At 40.7% G+C, this 22,039-nt stretch overlaps 1 protein-coding gene across 1 annotated transcript in view; it reads left to right on the plus strand.

Annotated features, from left to right (window-relative positions):
* The first annotated feature begins 269 nt into the window (after positions 1–269).
* MIPOL1 (mirror-image polydactyly 1) overlaps positions 270–22,039 on the plus strand; it is a 366,001-nt gene continuing 344,231 nt past the window's right edge. Inside the window, exon 1 of the mRNA XM_066277790.1 lies at positions 270–424. The gene's annotated coding sequence lies outside the window, so the exon portion shown is untranslated. The remainder of the gene's footprint in view (positions 425–22,039) is intronic.

Here is a 22,039-nt window from a genome sequence, read left to right on the forward strand (position 1 = left end):
CCTCCTCTACCCAGACGGGGTTTTGTCCAGACAGTGTTTTGCTCTCGCAGATCGCGGAGTTGTTCTCGGACCCGACAGTCGTCGCATCTGGTCTGCAGCTACAAAGCAAAACTAGCAAGACCGCCTTCTTTCTTCTCCCAAGTCTCCCGAGGACTCGCAAGCTCTCCCCCGCGCCCCGAAACCCCGCCCCGAGGCCCCGGCGCGGCACGCGCATGCCCGGCGCGCACCGCCCGCCCGACCCGCCTCGGCCCCCGCGGCCCCCCGCGCCTTGCGGTCGGCTCCCTCCGCCGCGCCCCGCCGGAGCCTCCGGGCGCGCGCCGTTGAGCCTGGGCCGACGCTCCGGAGAGTAGCGATTGGCTGGCGCGGCGGCTCGTGCCGGACTGGAGCGCAGAGTCAGCTCCCGGGCGGTGCCGGCGCTCCTCAGGTAAACGTGTGTTCTTGGCAGGGCTGGGCTCCCGGAGAGGAGGGTGGGCTGCGAGCAGCCTGGAGATTCCGGCCGCAGCCTCTGTGGAGAAGGGGAAGCGGGGTCTGCGGGGAAGGTCGGCCCGAGGCGCCGGGGTGGCGGGGCTCCCCGGAAGGTCAGCGTCGCCAGGAGCCACGGGTCTTCTTTCTGCGCCTGATGGAGGCATCTCCACTTTTCCCATCGGAGTTCGGCAGCCGAGCATTGTATCACGGCTGTAGGATTGTGTTTGTTTTTCCCTTCAGTGGTGGTGAGTTAAAGGGTATAGTCCTGGTTCAACCTCTGTGACCGACTCTGTGCCCTTGAGAGTCAATCGTTTTGTTATTTCAGTTCTCACACTAGTAACTTTTCGGCAAGGAATGCGGTATCTTTAAGCACACAGAGCCAAGCTGTAGAAAGATACTAATGTCTCTTGGCCTAAATTTCTCTAACTGGAAGGTGACACCACCCAGCAGTATTTGTGAAGTACTTTAAGCTCCATGGATGGAAGGAACTGGATAAACACAAGATAGCAGCATTATTAGACAGGATGGTAGAAAGAAAAACTTTCCTCAAGAACAGGCTTTTTGAAAACTTCTTTTGAACATTTATGCTGATTAAATCACAGTATTAGTGGACAAAGGTAAACCAAAACAAGGGGCAAAACAAAACTACATTTCAGGGAAGTTTTCCTTTCTTCCCCAGGTAATTTTAACATGCTGTCACAGGCTTTTCAGAATTTCTCCTTGGGATCTAGTGTGAAATAAAGCTACATATTCATTTGGGTATCCTATGCAATAGTATACCAAAAAAAATCAATTAAAACAGAGCTGACTTCTGGATTAGGTAACAGGAATTAAAGATACTGTATCTCATGGGTGCGAGGTCATGATGGCAAATAAGAAGAGTGAATGGGAGATGTGCACAGTTTTCCTTCAAAGACCTAGTTTATAGAAATTGTTTGCTGTGTTAATTTTTAAAGGGTAATAGAGCTCCAGAAAAGAGCATGAATCATAATTGTAGAGCTCACTGAATTTTCACGAAGCATATCCAGTCCCAGATTGGGAAAGAGCGTTATTTGTCTCATAGAAGCCCCACTTTGCGCCTCCTGTCCAAAGGTAACCATTATGTTGATTTTTAACATCATCAATGAATGTATTAACTTTATATTAGTTGAATCATACAGTATATAGTCCGTTGTGTCTCACTTTTGCCCATATTGTATTTGTGAGATTTATACAAGTTATGTAACAGTAGTTTGTTTGTTCTTATGCTGTACGGTGTTCCATCCAGTTTTTGGCTAGTACCAATAAGGTTCCTGCGAACATTTTTATAAGTAATTTAGTGAACATATGTATACATTTCTGTTGGATATATACCTACTGGCTAAATGGTTGTATTCTAGGATATACAGGAATGTAGTTCTGGTTTAACTACCAAAAAGTTTTTCAAATTAGTTGTGTCAGTTAACACTTCTTTTAGGAGTGTTTCAGAATTCTGGCTCCTCTAAATGCTTTCTGCAGTTAGTATTATCTTATTTATTTTAGTCATTTTGGTGGGTATATATAGTGATATCACACTGGGGTTTTTCCTGGATTTCCCTAAGGACGAATAAATTTAACACCTCTTTAATACATTTACTGGCCATTCGGATATCCTTTATTGCAAGGATCATCAAATTTTATGTTAAGGGCTGGATAGTAAATACAGGCAGTCCTTGCTTTGTCCAGTTTCAGTTAAAGCAGTACTATGTGAAGCTGGGACTGCCTGTACTAGGCTTTGCAGGCCATATGCAATCTCTATTTCCTTCCTTCCTTCTTTCCCTCCCTCCCTCCCTCTCTTTCTTCCTTTTTCTTATTTTCTCTTTTTTTCTCTCTCATTTCCTCCCTCTCTCCCTCCCTCCCTTTTCTTCCCTTCCTCCTTGCCTCCCTTCCTCCCTCTTTCCTTTCCTGCCTTCCTTCTTTCCTTTCTTTTTTGTCTGTGTGCTTGTTTGCCGGCCTGCCTGCCTCTGTCCTTCTCTCCCTACTTTCTTTCTTGTTTCATAATTTTCTAACCCCTGCTATGTGGAAAAAGGATTGTTCAGAAATGACTGTAATCATTTCAGTAGTGGTGGTGAAATTATTAACTGAGATGGGCTAAATCAAAAAAGTATAAATACCTAATAGTATTAAGTAATGTGTACTGTAGTATTTGGAGTTAAATTTTAAACCCCTAATCATACTTTCTTTGCTTTTTACCATTTTACTCATGACTAATTAGAGACCTGTTTGAGATAGCACTAACCTGTTCCTATTGCTCCTCTCCTGAGGGACAAATGAATGGGAAGAGTGAGAAGAGAAAGGAGATACAAGCCTTCTTTGGTATTGTAGAAAAGTTTAGGGCAAGGGTAAATATCTAAGCAATTCTGGATAAAAAGTACAAAAACATAAAATATCATTCATAATACTTTGAGATAAAATTTGAGCTGTTCCATTTCGGGATGGCTTGATTGAAATTTATGTCTGCTGACCATGGCCAATTGGCTCAGTGGTAGAGCATCATCCCAGGTGTGGAAGGCCCGTGTTCAAATTCCAGTTAGGGCACACGAGAAGAAGTGACCATCTACTGCTCCACCCCTCCTCCTCCTATCTCTCTCTCCTCCTCTCCTGCAGCTATGGCTCAATGGTTGGAGCTCAGTTGGCCCCGGGTGCTGAGGATGGCTTCATGACCTTGCCTTAGGTGCTAAAATAGCTCAGCACAGGCAGAGCTTTGCTGGTAGGAGGCTTACCTGTAGATCCTGGACAGGGTGCATTTGGGAGTCTGTCTTTGCCTCCCCGCCTCTCACTTAATTTTTTTAAAAAAGAAAGAAATTTATGTCTACCAGTAGAGTAGGTTGATAATATAGGAAGTCATAGCTAAGAGCTTCAGCCATGCAGCTCACCTGGGCACCCCTGCCCAGGATAGAAGTTCTCTCTCCCTTAAGTGCACCAATGGGCTGTCCAGGTCATTTCTCTTATTTTGGTTCCCTGCCTTTCACTCAGTACCAAAAAACTTTTGATAGTTTTGAAAACTGTTTTTGAATATTGTACTGCTCACAAAAATTAGGGGGTATTTCAAAATGAATATGAAACGATAAAAAAAGAAGCATTTGATTTTTTTAAATTAAACAAGAACATAAGAGAAGCAAACAACAAGTCAAAGAAAGTTGTTCAAGTATGCATATGAGATGCAAAACCAACTTTGATTTCATTGGTGAAAATGCACTGTACAAAAGCCTGAAGGTGCTGGAGTATCTGCACGTTCCCTGATCCCCTAATCTTTGTGAGCAGTGTTTTTCAGCCTATATTAACATTAGAAGCTAACACTTTTTTTATTCTAGGTGGTTTATAGAAGTGAATTTAGGTATATGTATTTAGAGATAGGCTAAAACTAACGAGAAGCTTGCAGGAAATCTCTATCAGTGTGATTTTTCTTTGATACGGATAATTGAAATCAGCAAACAGATTTAAGATATACCACTTGGCCTCAGCTTCTACCAACAACCCACTGCTATCCCTGAGCCTTTCTTACAGAGAAATTATGGATGCAGTTATGTATTTCTATAAGCATATATTCACATACATACACACATAATTTGACTAGGATAAATACCTTCCTGCTTTATAATTGCCACACGATATAATTGTACTTATATACAAGGTTTTCAATGCACTTCTTGAACCCGAGTTAGAGTTATTAAAAATGATGGCTCGTAAAGGATAAAGGATGTGTGCTTTGGAGGGGATTTTCTAGCAAGTGAGTCCCCTGTCCCCTCTTGGTCCCTGACCTCATGCAGAAGTTAATATGTGTTTATGTAGTACAGATGTTTAATGGTACTAGAGCTTGATTAATGCTTCTGTATGGTAAGGATATATTTGTCATTCCAATTGTTGTGATTAGCTTCTTAGAGTACCTACTTCCTGGACATTGCCTGCCTGCTATTGCCAGTGATGACCCCCTGACACCATTTTCCAGGATTCTGAGTGGAAACAAAGCTTGCCTTTTTCTGGTTGCAGTTTGTTTGTTTTTTGTTGTTGTTGTTTTTTTGGTTTTTTTGTTTTGTTTTGTTTTTTTACAGGGACAGAGAGAGAGAGTCAAAAAGAGGGATAGACAAGGACAGACAGACAGGAATGGAGAGATGAGAAGCATCAATCATTAGTTTCTTGTTGCGCATTGCGACACTTTAGCTGTTCATTGATTCCTTTCTCATATGTGCCTTGACCACCGGCCTTCAGCAGACCGAGTAACCCCTTGCTTGAGCCAGCGACCTTGGGTTCAAGCTGGTGAGCTTTTGCTCAGACCAGATGAGCCTGCACTCAAGCTGGTGACCTCGGGGTCTCGAACCTGGGTCCTCTGCATCCCAGTCTGACGCTCTATCCACTTCGCCACCGCCTGGTCAGGCCAGTTTCTGTTTTTAGATAACTTCATTTAGGTTTACTTTGTTTAAGATGACTCGTTCTCTGTTATGCTCTATTTTGCTTTTACACTTTACTTCCATCAAATAATGTTATTACTAAAATGTCCAGATACCTGGGACAAGGATGGGCAGAAAGGCTAGCTCACTTACTTCCAACATGCCACCTACAGAGATGGCTTTAGCATTGATGAGAGAAAAAGAGAGAGCTCAGACATTAATCAGTTCTTGCTGCTGTTGTTAGTACTGTGTTATCCTCTCTTCCTTTTTAATTTAATGGATTTTGAGACTTAAAGAGAGGATAGGGCTGTTTTAGGACATGAATTGTAAGAGCAGTGCACTACAGCGAAAGGCACTGGGCATAAGAGCAGAGTTAAGCATAGCTTACTACCTCTCTGTGTTGACTTTTTCCAGACTTAGCTCTTTTGTAAAATGAGGCATTTTGACCAAGTATCTATAATAATCTTTACTAAAGTCACAGTAGGAAAATACAGAATTTAGAACTTAGACTTTAAATGACCCTGGAGGTCATTTAAGCTACCCTCAATTTTTTTTTGTTTTGTTTTTTTGTTTTTTCAGTGAAGACACTGAGGCCTTGAGATTGTATTTAGTCACATACCTACTGAAACCCAGTGCTCCTAACTTGAATTCCAGTTTCTTTTCTCTTTATGCTAGTTGTGGTAGATAACCCTGGTATTCACACTCTTGTATAATCCTTTCCCCTTAAGGTAGACTGGATCTAGAAGCTCATTTCTAAAAGAATATGGCAGAAATGGTCAGTGTCATTGTGGATTAGGTAGGTTACAAAAGACTAGAACTTCCTTGCCACTGGCAGGATCCTGCTTGCGCACTTTGAGGAAGCCAGCTGCTATGTTACGAGTTGACCTGTTTAGAGACACACTTAGCAAAGGCTTGAGGGGGGAAATTTGTGGAAAATCTTCCCTTTTCTTATGGATTTATGTGTGTGTGTGATTGACTGACAATTACTGACAATTTACTGTGTGCTGACTCTCCCTATGTAGTTGTGGATTCTGTTCTCCCTTGTAGTGCTGTTCATTTTTTGGTTTATTTATATTGAGGTTGCGTTATTAGAAGCATCCAATTTTATCATTTGTCTGAATTTAACTTTTTTCCCCACTAATAATTATACCTTTTTATCTCTAATCTCGCTTTTTGTGTTCAAGTTAAGTCTGATTTTTATACTTTTTATTTTGAAATGTTTTTAACCTTATCAAAAAGTTGCAAAAATAGTACAGAAAGTTTCTGTAAACCCTGCACTGTACTTCTAATGTTAATGTAATGCATGATCATGGTACAATCATCAAAACCAAGAATTAATATTGTTATAGTACCATACACTAAATCAGGGGTCAGGAATCTTTTTGGCTGAGAGAGCCATGACTCCACATATTCTAAAATGTAATTCCGTGAGTGCCATACAACGACCCGTGTATGTTACGTGTTATCCAATAAAAATTTGGTGTCGGCCCTGGCCGGTTGGCTCAGTGGTAGAGCGTCGGCCTGGCGTGTGGGGGACCTGGGTTCGATTCCCGGCCAGGGCACATAGGAGAGGCGCCCATTTGCTTCTCCACCCCCCTCCCTCCTTTCTCTCTGTCTCTCTCTTCCCCTCCCACAGCCAAGGCTCCATTGGAGCAAAGATGGCCCGGGCGCTGGGGATGGCTCCTTGGCCTCTGCCCCAGGCGCTAGAGTGGCTCTGGTCTCGGCAGAGCGACGCCCCGAGGGGCAGAGCATCGGCCCCTGGTGGGCAGAAGCGTCGCCCCTGGTGGGCAGAAGCGTAGCCCCTGGTGGGCGTGCCGGGTGGATCCTGGTCGGGCGCATGCGGGAGTCTGTCTGACTGTCTCTCCCCGTTTCCAGCTTCAGAAAAATACAAAAAAAAAAATAAATAAATAACATTTTATACACGTTTATACATCAATGTATGTATACATAGCATTTATAGTATTTATGTTATGTACCATAGTTGGTTTACCCAGACCAGGGGTCGGGAACCCATGGCTCGTGAGCCAGATGTGGCTCTTTTGATGGCTGCATCTGGCTCGCAGACAAATCTTTAATAAAAAAAATAATAACATTAAAAATATAAAACATTCTCATGTATTACAATCCATTCATTTCCTACCACTCATGTTCATGGTTGCGGGTGGCTGGAGCCAATCACAGCTGTCCTCCGGGACAACACCAAATTTTTACTGGATAATGCCTAACGTACACGGGTCATTGTATGGCTCTCATGGAATTAAATTTTAAAATATGTGGCGTTTATGTCTCCCTCAGCCAAAAAGGTTCCCGACCCCTGACCCAGACCCTAGTTGGTAGATATTAGTGCTATTTCTATTTTTTTAAAATATAAACAGCATCACAGTTTACGTTTTTGTATGTATATGTTTGCACTCTTTGCTAGAGCATAGATTTCTAGAAGTAGAATTATAGATTCAAAGTTTGCATGTTTAAAGCTTTAATTAACATTCTGGGGCATTCTTGTTATTTTTTAATGACATAGTTTTTATTAAAACAATGTATGTTCATTATAAACTCTGTCAAGCAACATAAATAAATAAAAAGATGACAGCAAAATATTACCCCAAATTCTATAACACGCATCATTAAGCACCAAATACCTGGTATTCTTGTTTTTGTTTTTTTTATTTTATTTTATTTATTTATTTTTGTATTTTTCTGAAGCTGGAAATGGGGAGAGACAGTCAGACAGACTCCCACCTGCGCCCGACTGGGATCCACCCGGCATGCCCACCAGGGGCAACGCTCTGCCCACCAGGGGGCGATGCTCTGCCCCTCCGGGGCGACGCTCTGCCAGGACCAGAGCCACTCTAGCGCCTGGGGCAGAGGCCAAGGAGCCATCCCCAGCGCCCGGGCCATCTTGGCTCCAATGGAGCCTTGGCTGCGGGAGGGGAAGAGAGAGACAGAGAGGAAGGAGGGGGTAGGGGTGGAGAAGCAAATGGGCGCTTCTCCTATGTGCCCTGGCCGGGAATGGAACCTGGGTCCCCCACACGCCAGGCCGACACTCTACCGCTGAGCCAACCAGCCAGGGCTTGTTTTTGTTTTTAGAGTGTCCAGTATTCTTGGCAAGGCCTGACCTGTGGTGTCACAGTGGATAAAGTGTTGACCTGGAACGCTGAGAGTGCCAGTTCAAAACCCTGGGCTTGCCTGGTCAAGGCAGTTATGGAAGTTGATGCTTCCTGCTCTCCCCCTTCTCTCCTCTTTAATATAAATGAATGATAAATAAATAAATAAAAATATTCTTGGCTAGTCAGCAGTCTGAAGTATGGGAATAGAAGAAAGATTTTCAGACCTGGAAAGCCTCAGCATTTATGCTCTAGAAAAATGAACATGTGAAAGAAAGACCTGGAATATAAGAAACAGTAAATCCGCCTGACCAGGCGATGGCGCAGTGGATAGAGCCTTGGACTGGGATGCGGAGGACCTGGGTTCGAGACCCCGAGGTCGCCAACTTGAGCGTAGGCTCATTTGGTTAGAGCAAAAGCTTACCAGCTTGGGCCCAAGGTCGCTGGCTCGAGCAAGGGGTTACTCGGTCTGCTGAAGGCCCCATGGTCAAGGCACATATGAGAAAGCAGTCAATGAACAGCTAAAAGTGTCGTAATGCGCAACTAAAAACTAATGATTGATGCTTCTCATCTCCGTTCCTGTCTGTCTTTCCGTCCCTGTCTATCCCTCTCACTGACTCTCTCTCTGTCTCTGTAAAAAAAAAAAAAAAAAGAAACAGTAAATCCAACCCAGGACAACAGTGAAGTGAGGGACAGCAGAGCAGGCCTAGTGTGCAGATGGTCCAGATTCCAGAGGAGCCTCCTAAGGGAGGAGGTTTCCAGGAAAGAACAGTGATTTAAGAGATCTTATAGGCCCTGGCCTGTTGGCTCATTAGTAGAGCGTCAGCCTGGCCTGTGGATGTCTTGGGTTTAATTCCTGGTCAAAGTACACAGGAGAGGTGACCATCTGCTTCTCTACCCCTCCCCTTCTTCCTTTTCTCTCTTTATCTCTCTCTACCTCCACAGCCATGGCTTCATTGGAGCAAGTTGGCCCCAGGCTCTACGTATGGCTCTGTTGCCTTGCCTTAGGTGCTAAAATAGCTCGGTTGCCAAGCAATGGTCCCAGATGAACAGAACATCACCCCATAGGGGACTTACTGGGTGGATCCTGATCAGGGTGCATGGGGGAGTCTGTCTCTCTGCCTCCCTGTTTCTCACTTAAGAAAAAAAGAAAAATATCTTATAACCTTTAGGCCTAGAGTTTTCTCTGCTGGAGGATTTTTTAAACTATGAATTTACCGTATTTTTTGTTCCATAGACACACTTTTTTTCCTTTATAAGTGGAGGGGGAAATGCCCATGTGTCTTATGGAGCAAAAAATACAGTATTTTATTAAATATTTTAACACCATTTGGTTCAGAATATATATATATTTTTATCTTCCTCCTTAAAACCCTAGGTATGTCTCATGATCAGATGCATCTTAATGGAGTGAAAAATACAATCATTGCTTTAATAGATACAGGACTATTTATTTTTTATTTTTTAGTATTTTTCTGAAGTTGGAAATGGGGAGGCAGTCAGACAGACTCCCACATGCGCCCAACCAGGATCCACCCAGCACGCCCACCAGGGGGCGATGCTCTGCCCATCTGGGGCGTTGCTCTGTCGCGACCAGAGCCATTCTAGCACCTGAGGCAGAAGCCATAGAGCCATCCTCAGCGCCTGGGCCAACTTTTTGCTCCAATGGAGCCTTGGCTGCGGGAGGGGAAGAGAGAGACAGAGAGGAAGGAGAGGGGGCGGGATGGAGAAGCAGATGGGCGCTTTCCCTGTGTGCCCTGGCCGGGAATCGAACCTGGGACTCCTGCATGCCAGGCCAACGCTCTACCACTGAGCCAACCGGCCAGGGCGATACAGGACTATTTTGATTATCTGTTCTTACTGAGTTAGCTTTGATAAATTGTGTTTTCTAAGGAACTTGTCAAATTTGTAGGTATAAAGCTGTTTGTGATATTACCTTTTTATCTTTCTAATGTCTGTGGGTTTGTTTTAATGTCCTCATTCTGGCAATTTATGTCTGTATCTTGATCATTCTGGAAAGAAGCCTGTGAGTTTCACTTCAAAGAACCAGCTTTTGGTTTTATTGATCTTTTCCATGTTGATTTTTATATTTTCAATTTCATTGATTTTTGCTATTATTTCCTTCATTGTGTTTGATTTGGATTTATTTTCTCTTAATTTTGTATATTATGTTTTTTAAGCAGATGCTTAATTATTATTATTATTATTTATTTTTTTTTAGAGAGGAGAGAGAGAGAGAGAGAGAGAGAGAGAAGGGGGGAGGAGCTGGAAGCATCAACTCCCATGTACCTTGACCAGGCAAGCACAGGGTTTCGAACCGGCGACCTCAGCATTTCCAGGTCGATGCTTTATCCACTGCGCCTCCACAGGTCAGGCTTAATTATTAATAAGAGGTTTTCTTCCTCTTTATATCTATATGTTTAGTACCATAAATTTCTCTCCAAGCACTGATCAGGCTACATCTCATACATTTTGATAATTTATTTCCATTTTTTTATACTTCAAAATACTGTACAATTTCCCTTTCTACTTCTTTTTGAACCATGGGTTATTTAGAAGCATTTGGGGATTTTCAAAAGACCTTTCTGTTAGTGATTTCTAGTTCATTTCTGTTGTAGTATAAGAACACAGTTTGTAGAATTTCAATTTTTATAAATGTGTTGAGGTTTGTTATATGCACCAAAATAGGGTTTTTTTCCTGATAAATGTGCCATGTGCATTTGAAAAGTTTATGTACTCTGCCACATTGGGTAGGGTTTTCTATAAATATCAGTCAATCCAAGTTGATTGATATACTGAGTCTTCTATATTCTTGCTGAGCTTCTGAATACTTATTTTCCTGATTGCTAAAGGTGTGGTGAGGTTTCTGACTAATTAGGTATCTGTCTGATAGTTTTCCATCATAACTTATGCATTTGACACTCTTGTTAAGTACTTAAATATTTAGGATTTTTTTATGTCTTGTTAGTGAATTAAATCCTTTAATGTACTTCTTTAGTTTGTTTTTTGGTTTTTTATTTATTTTTATTTTTTATTTATTATTATTTTCTTTGTATTTTTCTGAAGCTGGAAACGGGGAGAGACAGTCAGACAGACTCCCACCTGCGCCCGACCGGGATCCACCCGGCACGCCCACCAGGGGCAAAGCTCTGCCCACCAGGGGGCGATGCTCTGCCCCTCCGGGGCGTCGCTCTGCCGAGACCAGAGCCACTCTAGCGCCTGGGGCAGAGGCCAAGGAGCCATCCCCAGCGCCCGGACCATCCTTGCTCCAATGGAGCCTCAGCTGCGGGAGGGGAAGAGAGAGACAGAGAGGAAGGAGGGGGGGTGTGGAGAAGCAGATGGGCGCTTCTCCTGTGTGCCCTGGCCGGGAATCGAACCCGGGACTTCTGCACGCCAGGCCGACGCTCTACCACTGAGCCAACCGGCCAGGGCCTTTTTTTTTAAATTTTTAATAATTTTAATTTATTATATTAACATAGATTCAAGTGTCCTACTCAATATAACATCCTCACCTCCCATCCCATTTGTCCCCCATTTCACCCTATTTTCCCCTCCCCCTAACTCCCTCCACCCTTCCCTTTGGGATTTGCTCTCCTGTTATCTGTATCTATGTGTTACGTATATATAATTTCACTAATCCTTCATCTTCTCTGATCCCATCCCCTCATCCCTCTTCTCTCTGACAGCTGTCCCTCTGCTCCCTGTGACCCTACCTCTGCCTCTATTCCATTCCTTAGTTCACTTTGTTCATTAGATTCCACATATAAGTGAGATCATAGGATATTTGTCTTTCTCTGCCTGGTTTATTTCACTTAGCATAATAATCTCCAGGTCCATCCATGCCATTGCAAAAGGTAAGAATTCCTTCTTTTCACGGCTGCAAAGTATTCCATTGTGTATATGTACCACAGCTTTTTTTTTTTTCTTTTGTATTTTTCTGAAGTTGGAAACGGGGAGGCAGTCAGACAGACTCCTGCATGCTCCTGACCGGGATCCACCCAACATGCCCACCAGGGGGCAGTGCTCTGCCCATCTGGGGTGTCGCTCTGCTGCAACCAGAGCCATTCTAGCACCTGAGGCAGAGGCCACAGAGCCATTCTCAGCGCCCGGGCCAACTTTTTGCTCCAATGGAGCCTTGGCTGCGGGAGGGGAAGAGAGAGGCAGAGAAGAAGGAGAGGGGGCGGGGTAGAGAAGCAGATGGGCGCTTCCCCTGTGTGCCCTGGCCGGGAATTGAACCCGGGACTCCTGCACGCCAGGCCGACGCTCTACCACTGAGCCAACCGGCCAGGTCCCACAGCTTTTTAATCCACTCGTCCACTGACGGACACGTGGGCTGTTTCCAGACCTTGCATATTGTAAACAATGCTGCAATAAACACGAGGGTGCATATCTTCTTTTGAATCAGTGATTTAGTATTTTTTTTTTATTTAAAATATTTTATTTATTGATTTTTTAGAGAGAGAGGAGTGAGAGAGAGAGACAGAGAGAGAGAGAGAAGGGGGAGGAGCAGGAAGCTTCGACTCCCATATGTGCCTTGACCGGGCAAGCCCAAGGTTTCGAACCGGCGACCTCAGTGTTCCAGGTCGACGCTTTATCCCACTGCGCCACCACAGGTCAGGCTGATTTAGTATTTTTAAGATATATTCCTAAAAGTGGGATGGCTGGGTCAAAAGGCAGTTTTATTTTTAATTTTTTGAAGAAACGCCATACTGTTCTCCACAGTGGCTGCACCAGTCTGCATTCCCACCAGCAGTGCAGGAGGGTTCCCTTTTCTCTACATCCTGGCCAGCACCTATCCTGTGTTGTTTTGTTGATGAGCACCATTCTGACAGGTGTGAGGTGATATCTCATTGTGGTTTTAATTTGCATTTCTCTAATGATTAGTGATGTTAAACCTTTTTTTCATATGCCTATTGGTCATCTGTATGTTCTCTTTGGAGAAGTGTTTCTTTAGTTCTTTGCCCATTTTTTAGTTGGATTGTTTATCTTCCTGGTATTGAGTTTTACAAGTTCTTTATAAATTTTGGTTATTAACCCTTTATCAGATGTATTGGTGAAGATGGTTTCCCTTTGTGTGGGTTGTCTTTTTATTTTGTTCATGGTGTCTTTTGCTGTGTAAAAGCTTTTTAGTTTGCTGTAGTTCCCTTTATTTTGTTCTTTATTTCTAGGACTTTCCACTTTTTATTAAAAGGCTCAGGCCTAAACCATTTCTCAGGTCTTTATTTCCTTGTGAAGACTCCTTTGTTATGCAAAATTTATATTAAATAAATGTGTATGCTTTTGTCCTGTTAATCTATGTTGTTAGTTTAATATTCAGTTCCAGCTGGGGATTTTAAGAGGATTGAGAAAAAAGTTTTTCCTCCCCTAAGGTGTGTATTTTGTTACTTATTTATTTGTTATTTTAAATAATGTTTTAATCTTAGAAAGTATGTCTTATTAAGTATGACCTAAGCTCATGTAATTTTATGTTAGGGTACAAGGATAAAAGTAGGTATTCATCACATACTTAGAAGGCTTTTTGCATTATTACTCGACTTGGTTGGTGTTTGAATGGTAATGTTATATATACCGTTTGCTTTTGAGTGTTGAAATGCTGTGTTGCATTAAGTCTCAACCGTGTCATGTAACCTAATTTTTAAAAAATATTTAAATTCCTCTTTTTAATAAAATATTTTCTGATGTATGACAGACTTTCTTAAACAGCATGTCTCAAAACTAATTAGTACTTTAGTACTTTTATTATCTTTTAAACTTTATGTAAATTGAATCTGGTTCCTTAATAATGTCAAAATAGCTTATTACCAGGGTAGAAGCTGCAGGTATGGTGTGATGTAGCTTATGGTATCCCAAAGTAGAACATTTTATTCAGCGGCACGAGCTGACACAGTGGGCAGGATTTTTCTAATTCACTCAAGTAAGTGAACTGTAGCTCAGGAAGTCCATATACAGGAACTTGCTATCTGGGTTTCTTTCTTCACTGGTCAGAAACTCAGTTTAGGATTTTAGTGGCTTCATTTCTACCACCTTTATTGCATACAGATGATTAATTTTATCTCCATTTAAATTAAAATCTGAGTTTACATCTTTAAATGCATGTTTTTGTTTATTTGCCATCTTAGAATTAAAATCTCATTTAAAATATTTTGTTACATGAATACTAACCAATTGTTCTGGAAGCCCATGTTTAGTCTACCTTCAATATTAGAAAAATTATTTTCAGGCCCTGGCCGGTTGGCTCAGCGGTAGAGCGTCGGCCTGGTGTGCAGGGGACCCGGGTTTGATTCCCAGCCAGGGCACATAGGAGAGGCACTCATTTGCTTCTCCACCCCCCCCCCCTTCCTCTTTGTCTCTCTCTTCCCCTCCCGCAGCCAAGGCTCCATAGGAGCAAAGATGGCCCGGGCGCTGGGAATGGCTCCTTGGCCTCTGCCCCAGGCGCTAGAGTGGCTCTGGTCGCGGCAGAGCGACACCCCGGAGGGGCAGAGCATCGCCCCCTGGTGGGCAGAGCGTTGCCCCTGGTGGGCGTGCCGGGTGGATCCCGGTCGGGCGCATGCGGGAGTCTGCCTGACTGTCTCTCCCCGTTTCCAGCTTCAGAAAAATACACACACACACACACACACACACACAAAAGAAAAATTATTTTCTTCACTAAAGTTTTTTGGAATAGTTTATCTTCTCAAATATGGTCTTAATTTTAGGAAATACTTTGTGAAAAACAAAATACCATACTATTTGCCTATTAGTGAATAAAAATTTAGACTACTTCTTAACATTGTCACATTTAATGTTAATGGATTTTTAAAAGCTGCCATCAAGATGTTTCCTCCAATGCTGTTCATGACAGAAAACTATGATATTGTCATCAGTGGGATATTAAACAACCGTTAAAGTGATTTTAAGAAATGTGTTTATGATATAATATTGCAAAAAATCAAGTGTCTGTACGTATTTATTACATATTAGTATGTAAAGCAAAAATGACAAAGGGACCACACTAAGATTTTAAAAATATTTTTTATTTGTGAATGTAAGGAGTGATATTTTTTCCTTCTTTCTATTTTTGTTTTAGTGTATTCTGGACTATTTTCTAGAGGATATGGTCATTTAAACAGTGCCTAGAATTTATATCTATTTTTTTTCTATCTTTAATAATCTCTACAAAGTCAGGAATGCAGTATCATTTGATATTAATCTTGGGTCAGCTCTGACTTCTAGTGATTATATTTAGAGTATAACCAGTGTATTTGTTTTAAAGGAAATAATAATTTTTAAGCCCTTTGAAATCTTCTGGGTTGTCAGAAGATTGAAAAGTAAGTATATAAAAAAGTTTCCCTGTTATTTTTGAGAAGTTCTTAAAAATGACTAGTTAGTTTCTAATATCTGGCAATGAAATGTGAGCGAGTTAGACAGAGAGTGAGAGAGATGTGTGTGTTTTTAGAAGAGGGAAGAGAGGGAATGGGAGGAGCTTGGCCTTAGAAGGTTTCAGGCACCACAGGGTCACTGTTGACATTGTTGTTAGTGCACCAAGGAACTCCTCTGGTTAGGATTGCAGGTGGAACAGTGGCAGTTTCTAAGTTGTGTACTAATAGCAGAAAGACTGGGTTGCACTAATAACCCCTAAGCTGTGACTTTATACAACACAAGTTTATTTCTCACTTATACAGAATTTAGCTTACAAATCAGAGTACCTTCTATCTTGTGGTGCCACTATATCAAGTGTGACTTTCAGGGTTGTTCAGGAGGAGAAAAAAAGGGCTCAAGGATCTCATAGAATGTCTTAAAGGTGAGTCTTGAAATTGGTTTATATCACTTATGCCCACACAATTTTTGCTACAACTCAGTCACATGACCCAAGTGACAAGAAGGCTAGGAAGTGCAATTTTTCTGTATATTCGGGAACAGGAATTGCTATAATTATAGGCCAGCTTGTCTGGGGTTGGGAAGGGGAAAAAGGTAGAATAGTAAATGATGCTTAGATCTTGTTATGCATTAAATTTTTGTGCCTCCATTCATATGCTGATATTAGGACATGGAGCCTTTGGATGATAATTAGGATTTGATAAGGTAAGGAGGGCAGAGCCCTTATGAATGAAATTAGTGCCCTTGTAAGAGTTACCAGCCAGCTTGCTTCCGCTCTGTGCTGTCTCCCATGTGAGAATATAGTGAGAAGTGGGCCATCTGCAACCCAGAAGAGGACTCTCATCAGAACTCAACAGTACTGGCACCCTGATCTCAGGCTTCCAGGCTCTAGAACTGGAATAAATTCCTGTTGTTTATAAGCCATCCGTCTGGTATTTTTGTTTTAGAAGCCCAAACGTTCTAAGACAGATCTCATCTCTTTTCATTAGCCCAATAGGATTTTTGCCCTCCCGTGATGTTACCCTCATGGCACTTGCAGCTTGGGTTACTGGGTTACTGGTGTGCAGACACAAATTGTCCCAAAGCAGCATGCAGGAGACACGAGTGGCAGGATTTTTCTCTAACCTAACCTGTCAGTGTCACCTGTGTCTGCTCTTTGCTCAAGGCTACCGTCCTCTCCCACAAGCTCCCTTCAGGATAGCTGAGACTCTCATAGATTTCTTGAAGGTTTTGGTTGGTTCCTTGGGTCCATAATGCCTTGTCTGTTCTAGTTTTTCTAGGTTGATTTTTGGGGAGAGAGAGACAGCAATCTTTGCGTTCAGTCACCATCTTAAGGCTTCCTAATTCTGAATAATTGGAGGCCTTCCTAATGTCTGACCAAATCTCCTTTAGGAAAATATTCCAACCTTATCTTAACTGAAAAGGAAACTTTTATTTATTTTTTGTTATAAATGGAATAAATGGTTTATTCTTAGGGTCTAGATAAGATGGTAATTTTGATAAATGGGGAATTTGTTGTATCTGACAGTTACCAAGGATAACAGAAAACCCATATTGGCTTACCTGTGGGATATGATTCTTGTTTTCTAGCAAGCTTATTCTCTTTCTTGCAATCATTGATACTATCCTCACCTCACCCTTTCAGGCCAGGTCAAAAGTCTAAAATAAAACTTAAAACTTAGTTTATTAGAGTGAATACAAGGCTTCAAAGTTTTAGTCTTTCATCATATCCAAAAGGAAGATAAATTAAGACAATTAGATTTGATAAAATAAGCACCTAAACAAAGAAAAGTTATAAAGTTGAAATTGTTAGTTTCCAAAATAAGCCGGCATCTTTGTCAAAAATTTTTATATTGAATTGTTCATTTAAAATATATACTTTTTTGCTAAATACTGTGTTCAACACTAGAGATACAAATTAGAGCAGTATTAATTCCTTAGTATTAAAATATTAATGTACTATTGTTTTATTAGTCATGAACTAATTAATATTTATTTTAATTAAATCAAGAACAAAGAGCCTGACCAGGCGGTGGCGCAATGGATAGAGCGTTGGACTGGGATACGGAGGACCCAGGTTTGAGACCCCGAGGTCACCAGCTTGAGCGCGGGGCTCATCTGGTTTGAGCAAAAAGCTCACCAACTTGGACCCAAGGTCGCTGGCTCGAGCAAGGGGTTACTCGGTCTGCTGAAGGCCCGTGGTCAAGGCACATATAAGAAAACAATCAATGAACAACTAAGGTGTCACAACGAAAAACTAATGATTGATGCTTCTCATCTCTCTCCGTTCCTGTCTGTCTGTCCCTGTCTATCTCTCTCTCTGACTCTCTATCTGTACCTGTAAAAAAAAAAAAAAAAAAAAAAGACTGCCTTTAAGCTCTGGGAATGTTTGTATATTTCTCCACTAGATGGAGCTATATACAAATGATGTTGCTCTACCAAGGTCACATACCAGCTGATAAGACACAGGCACACCTTGTTTATTGCTCTTTGCTTTATTCCACTTTGTAGATATATATTTTTTAAACAAATTGAAGATAAGACCCTCCATCATAAAAGAGGTTATGACTTGCTAAGGTTCAGATGACGGTTAGCATTTGTTAGCAATAAAGTATTTTTAAATTAAGGTATGTACACTTTTTTTTAGATATAATGCTATTATACACTTAATACACTACAGAATAGTGTAAATGTAACTTTTCTATGCACTGGGAAATCAAAAACTTCATGTAAGTTACCTTTCAATGGTTGTTTAGATCAAAGCTGATCTTCAAGATATGTCTGTATTGCTAAGGTTAAACTTAAGGAACCCGTATATTAATACAATTAAATAACTGGTCTGTTTGTTGTATAACTATAAGTATAATAGAATTTTATCCCTGATACCTAAAAATGTTATTTACTAGTCATCTATCGGGAATGTGTACAATGGATTTTTTCTTAGTTTCTCATGGTCGGTCCTTATACTTTGTCAGTACCCTAATGGGCAAAAATATTTTTATATTAAATATACAGTTGAAATTACCTTAAATGGCTTCTACTTAATGATATACCAGAATAACTAACGTCCTGCATTCCCTTGATAAAAACATACTGGTTGAGGCCTATGGTGTGCTTAATGCTCAGACTGGTGCATTGATACGCTTGCGGATGCTTCAGCTCCTATGGTTTCAGTTCATTTATACACTCACCAAGAGTTACTTGTGTTTGTCCCAAAACCTGTTTATACCAGTTATTTCTGTGCTCATTAATTAGATAATGTAATTATATCTAAATAAGCTAATGGAAATAGAGTGTTCTTATAAAAACTTAAGTGAATGTTTCGTAACACTCAGTAAAGATAAATTGCTTAAAAAAATTGCCATCACACATTAGGTGTGAATGAGAAAGCTGTGGAAATAAACTAGATTTTGTACTTGTTTATGGGGCAGAAATTGCTTGGAATTCTGAAAGTTCTGTATAAAAGGTGCTTTTGGGTAGCATTGTGACTACAAATGTACAAGTTTCACATTTTGATGCTTATAACCAAGAAATAGTGTCTAGAAAAATTTTACATGAAAATGCCAACTATCCTGAATTGAAGCTAAATTGAATTTACTTAAATGCTTAGTAATTTTAAAATTTGTTTCTCTCAATATTGCTATCTAATTTTTATAGCTTTATATGCTGTTGTAACTGATGAGGGCATATAAATACTGAACTAGCAATGGGTTGTCTTCCTCTAGATATGCAGGATGGGCAATTTTGGTTCAGTAGTGAGTTAGTTCCTCTCGTGGAAATTTCTCATCCCCTGCAGTAATCCTCTGAAAGTAAGTTCATTACTAAACAAAGGTAGACGTTTTCTCTTCTACGTTTATAGAAAGAACACTGCAATAGGAGTTAGAAGGTCTAGGTTTTAGTCCTAGAATCTAAATAGTAGGACCAATAACAATAAACATTTGCTGAATAAATAAATTGAGTAGCTTTGCTACTTCTTAGTCATCTGATTATAACCTGATCAATTAACAGCTTTTAGAACCTTATCTATAAAATGAGACTTTATTAATTCAGCACAGCATACATTTCTTGAGTGTTGTGAGTCAGAAATAATGAGAAACGTAAGCCTTCTTCAATCAGATTGCTTAATTGGGAGGGACAGATAAGTAAGTAATATACACTGTGACAAGTGTTCTTGTGAAGTTATGCATAGATAGCATAAGTGGATAGCCCTTTTCTTTTCAAAAATTTTTATTTATTGGTTTTACAGAGAGGAGAGAGATGGGGGGAGCCAGAAGTATCAACTCATAGTTGCTCCACTTTAGTTGTTCATTGCTTGCTAGCCGTGTGTGCCTAGACAAGCGCAGGGCTTCAAACCAGCGTCCTCAGTGTTCAAGGTCAGTGCTTTATCCACTGCACCACCACAGGTCAGGTGGATAGCCCTTTTCAACCTATCAATATTAGTTGGACATTTATTTAGTGGGGTTAGGGACAAATAGATTTTATGATCAATCTTAAAATTACAGTAAGTTTCCGAGTTAAAAACGTCCAACTTAGGTACAGCTTGTACTTACAAATGGAGCACCATAAGGGCTCTTGGTCATCAGCGAAAATAATATTATAGAGTTACTCAACTCCCGTGGCAAAGAACTAACCATGCTGTTATCGAAGGCCTGAGATGCTACAGGGCCACTTAGGAGAAAAAGGAAAGCTCTGTGCAAACCTCCCTGAGGCCTATTTCAAGAAACTGACTCCAGCAGACTCAGACCCTGAGTCTAACACCAGTCCTACCCTCTCCAACAAGTCCGTCATCTTCCGCATCATCCAAGATTGTTTAAGATTGATTTGAAAATGTTTAAGTATTGAGATGACGTTAGAGTAATGGCGTGGTAGGAAGCAATACTGATAAATCTCCCCCAAAACTCAACAAGATCTTCCACCAGAAACAGAAAAACCTATCCTTGGAGCCTCCAGATGTTTTGCAATACACACGAAGGTATGGTCGAGCGAAAAATTGGCTAAATATATAATCAAACCCCTAAGGAAATAGGGAGTAAGAAATGCCCCACCTTCCTCACTAACCTAAATAGGGCTTCTTTCACTGGGAACTGAGAATATAGAAACTAAGGCGGGCAAAGGGGGTGAATAGATCCAGGCCACGGCACAAACAGCCGAACCAGGCTATGGCACGGAGATCCAAGCTGAGGAAAAACTGTGCCTGTGGCAACCCAGTCAATACAAGAAAATGTTTAAGTATTTATATGCACAGAAAGGTAAAATGAATAACACTATGTTAAGAAAAACATCTAAGTTGCATTCTGTAGGTAAATGGACCTGTTCCAACTTGCATACCAATTCAACTTAAGAACAAACCTAGAGAATCCATCTTGTTCATAACCTGAGGACTGCCTGTATGCTTACATTTAGAATTTTTATATTTTTTAAAGTCTTTTATTTAATATTTACGTGGTTTACATCCTTTCTTTGTTTAACTTTTCTGATCCCTTTCATTTTCGATGAGTCTATTATAAACATGTAGATGGTTTTTAAAAATCTTGTCCAACAACAACAAAAAAGTCTTGTCCAACAATTTTTTTAATTTTAATTATGCAGATTTATTTCTTTTTCATTTATTGTATATTTGTATGAATTTTTTATTGTGGTAAAATGTATAAAACAAAATTTTACCATTTTAACCATTTTAGTGAACAATTTAATGGCATTAACTGGATTCACATTGTTGGGTATAATTACCACTATCTCTTTAACTTTTTCATCATTCCAAACAGAAACTTCATACCCACTAAACAGTGAGTCCTTACTCTTCCTTCCTCAGCCCCTGGTAACTAGTATTTGACTTTCTTTATGAATTTGACTATTCTAGGCTCTCATACAAGTAGAATCACTACAATATTTGTCCATTTGTGTCTGGCCTCTTACTGTTTTCAGTTTCTATGTTGTACCATGTATCAGTCTTTTTAAAGACTGAATACTGCTCTCAATAATTAGGGGATATTTTATAGCTTCATATTCATTTTTAAAATATCTCCTAATTTTTGTGAGCAGTATATTTCTTACATCTGCATACCACATTTTGGTTATCCATTCATCTCTTGATGGACCATAAAACTGTCTGCATCTCTTGCCTATTATGAATAGTGCTGCTCTGAACTTTGGTGCACAGTCCAGTGGATTTTGAAACATGAAAGATTCATATAGCCATCACTACAATCAGAAAACAGAGCATGTTGTCACCTCAGAACATAGCCTGGGTCTCTCCATGACAATCATGTCTTCCCTTCGTCCGCTCTGTTTGGCAAGCACTCCTGTTGTCCATGACTGTAGTCACTTCAGTCCAAGAAGGTTATATAAATGGAATCAGAAGCGTGCAATTTTTGAAGCTGACTTCTTTCATCCATCTTAATGTTTCTGAGATTTACCCAAGTTGTTTCAAGGATTGAGTTTTTTTTGTTTGTTTTGTTTAGAAATACGCAGTTAAGGTCCCCCATGCCTTTTCATGGCTGGATAGACCATTTCTTTTTATTGTTAAATAGCATTCTCTTGTCTGGCTGTACCATCATTTGTTTATCCATTCACCTATTGAAGGACATCTTGGTTGCTTCATAGTGTTGGTAATTATGAATAAAGCTGCTATTAATAATTGTGTATAGATGTTTGTGTGGACATACGTTTTCAACTCATTTGCATAAATATCAAGGACTGTGATTGGTA

This window comes from Saccopteryx bilineata, chromosome 4 (assembly GCF_036850765.1).
Source record: "Saccopteryx bilineata isolate mSacBil1 chromosome 4, mSacBil1_pri_phased_curated, whole genome shotgun sequence".
Lineage (NCBI taxonomy): Eukaryota > Metazoa > Chordata > Mammalia > Chiroptera > Emballonuridae > Saccopteryx > Saccopteryx bilineata.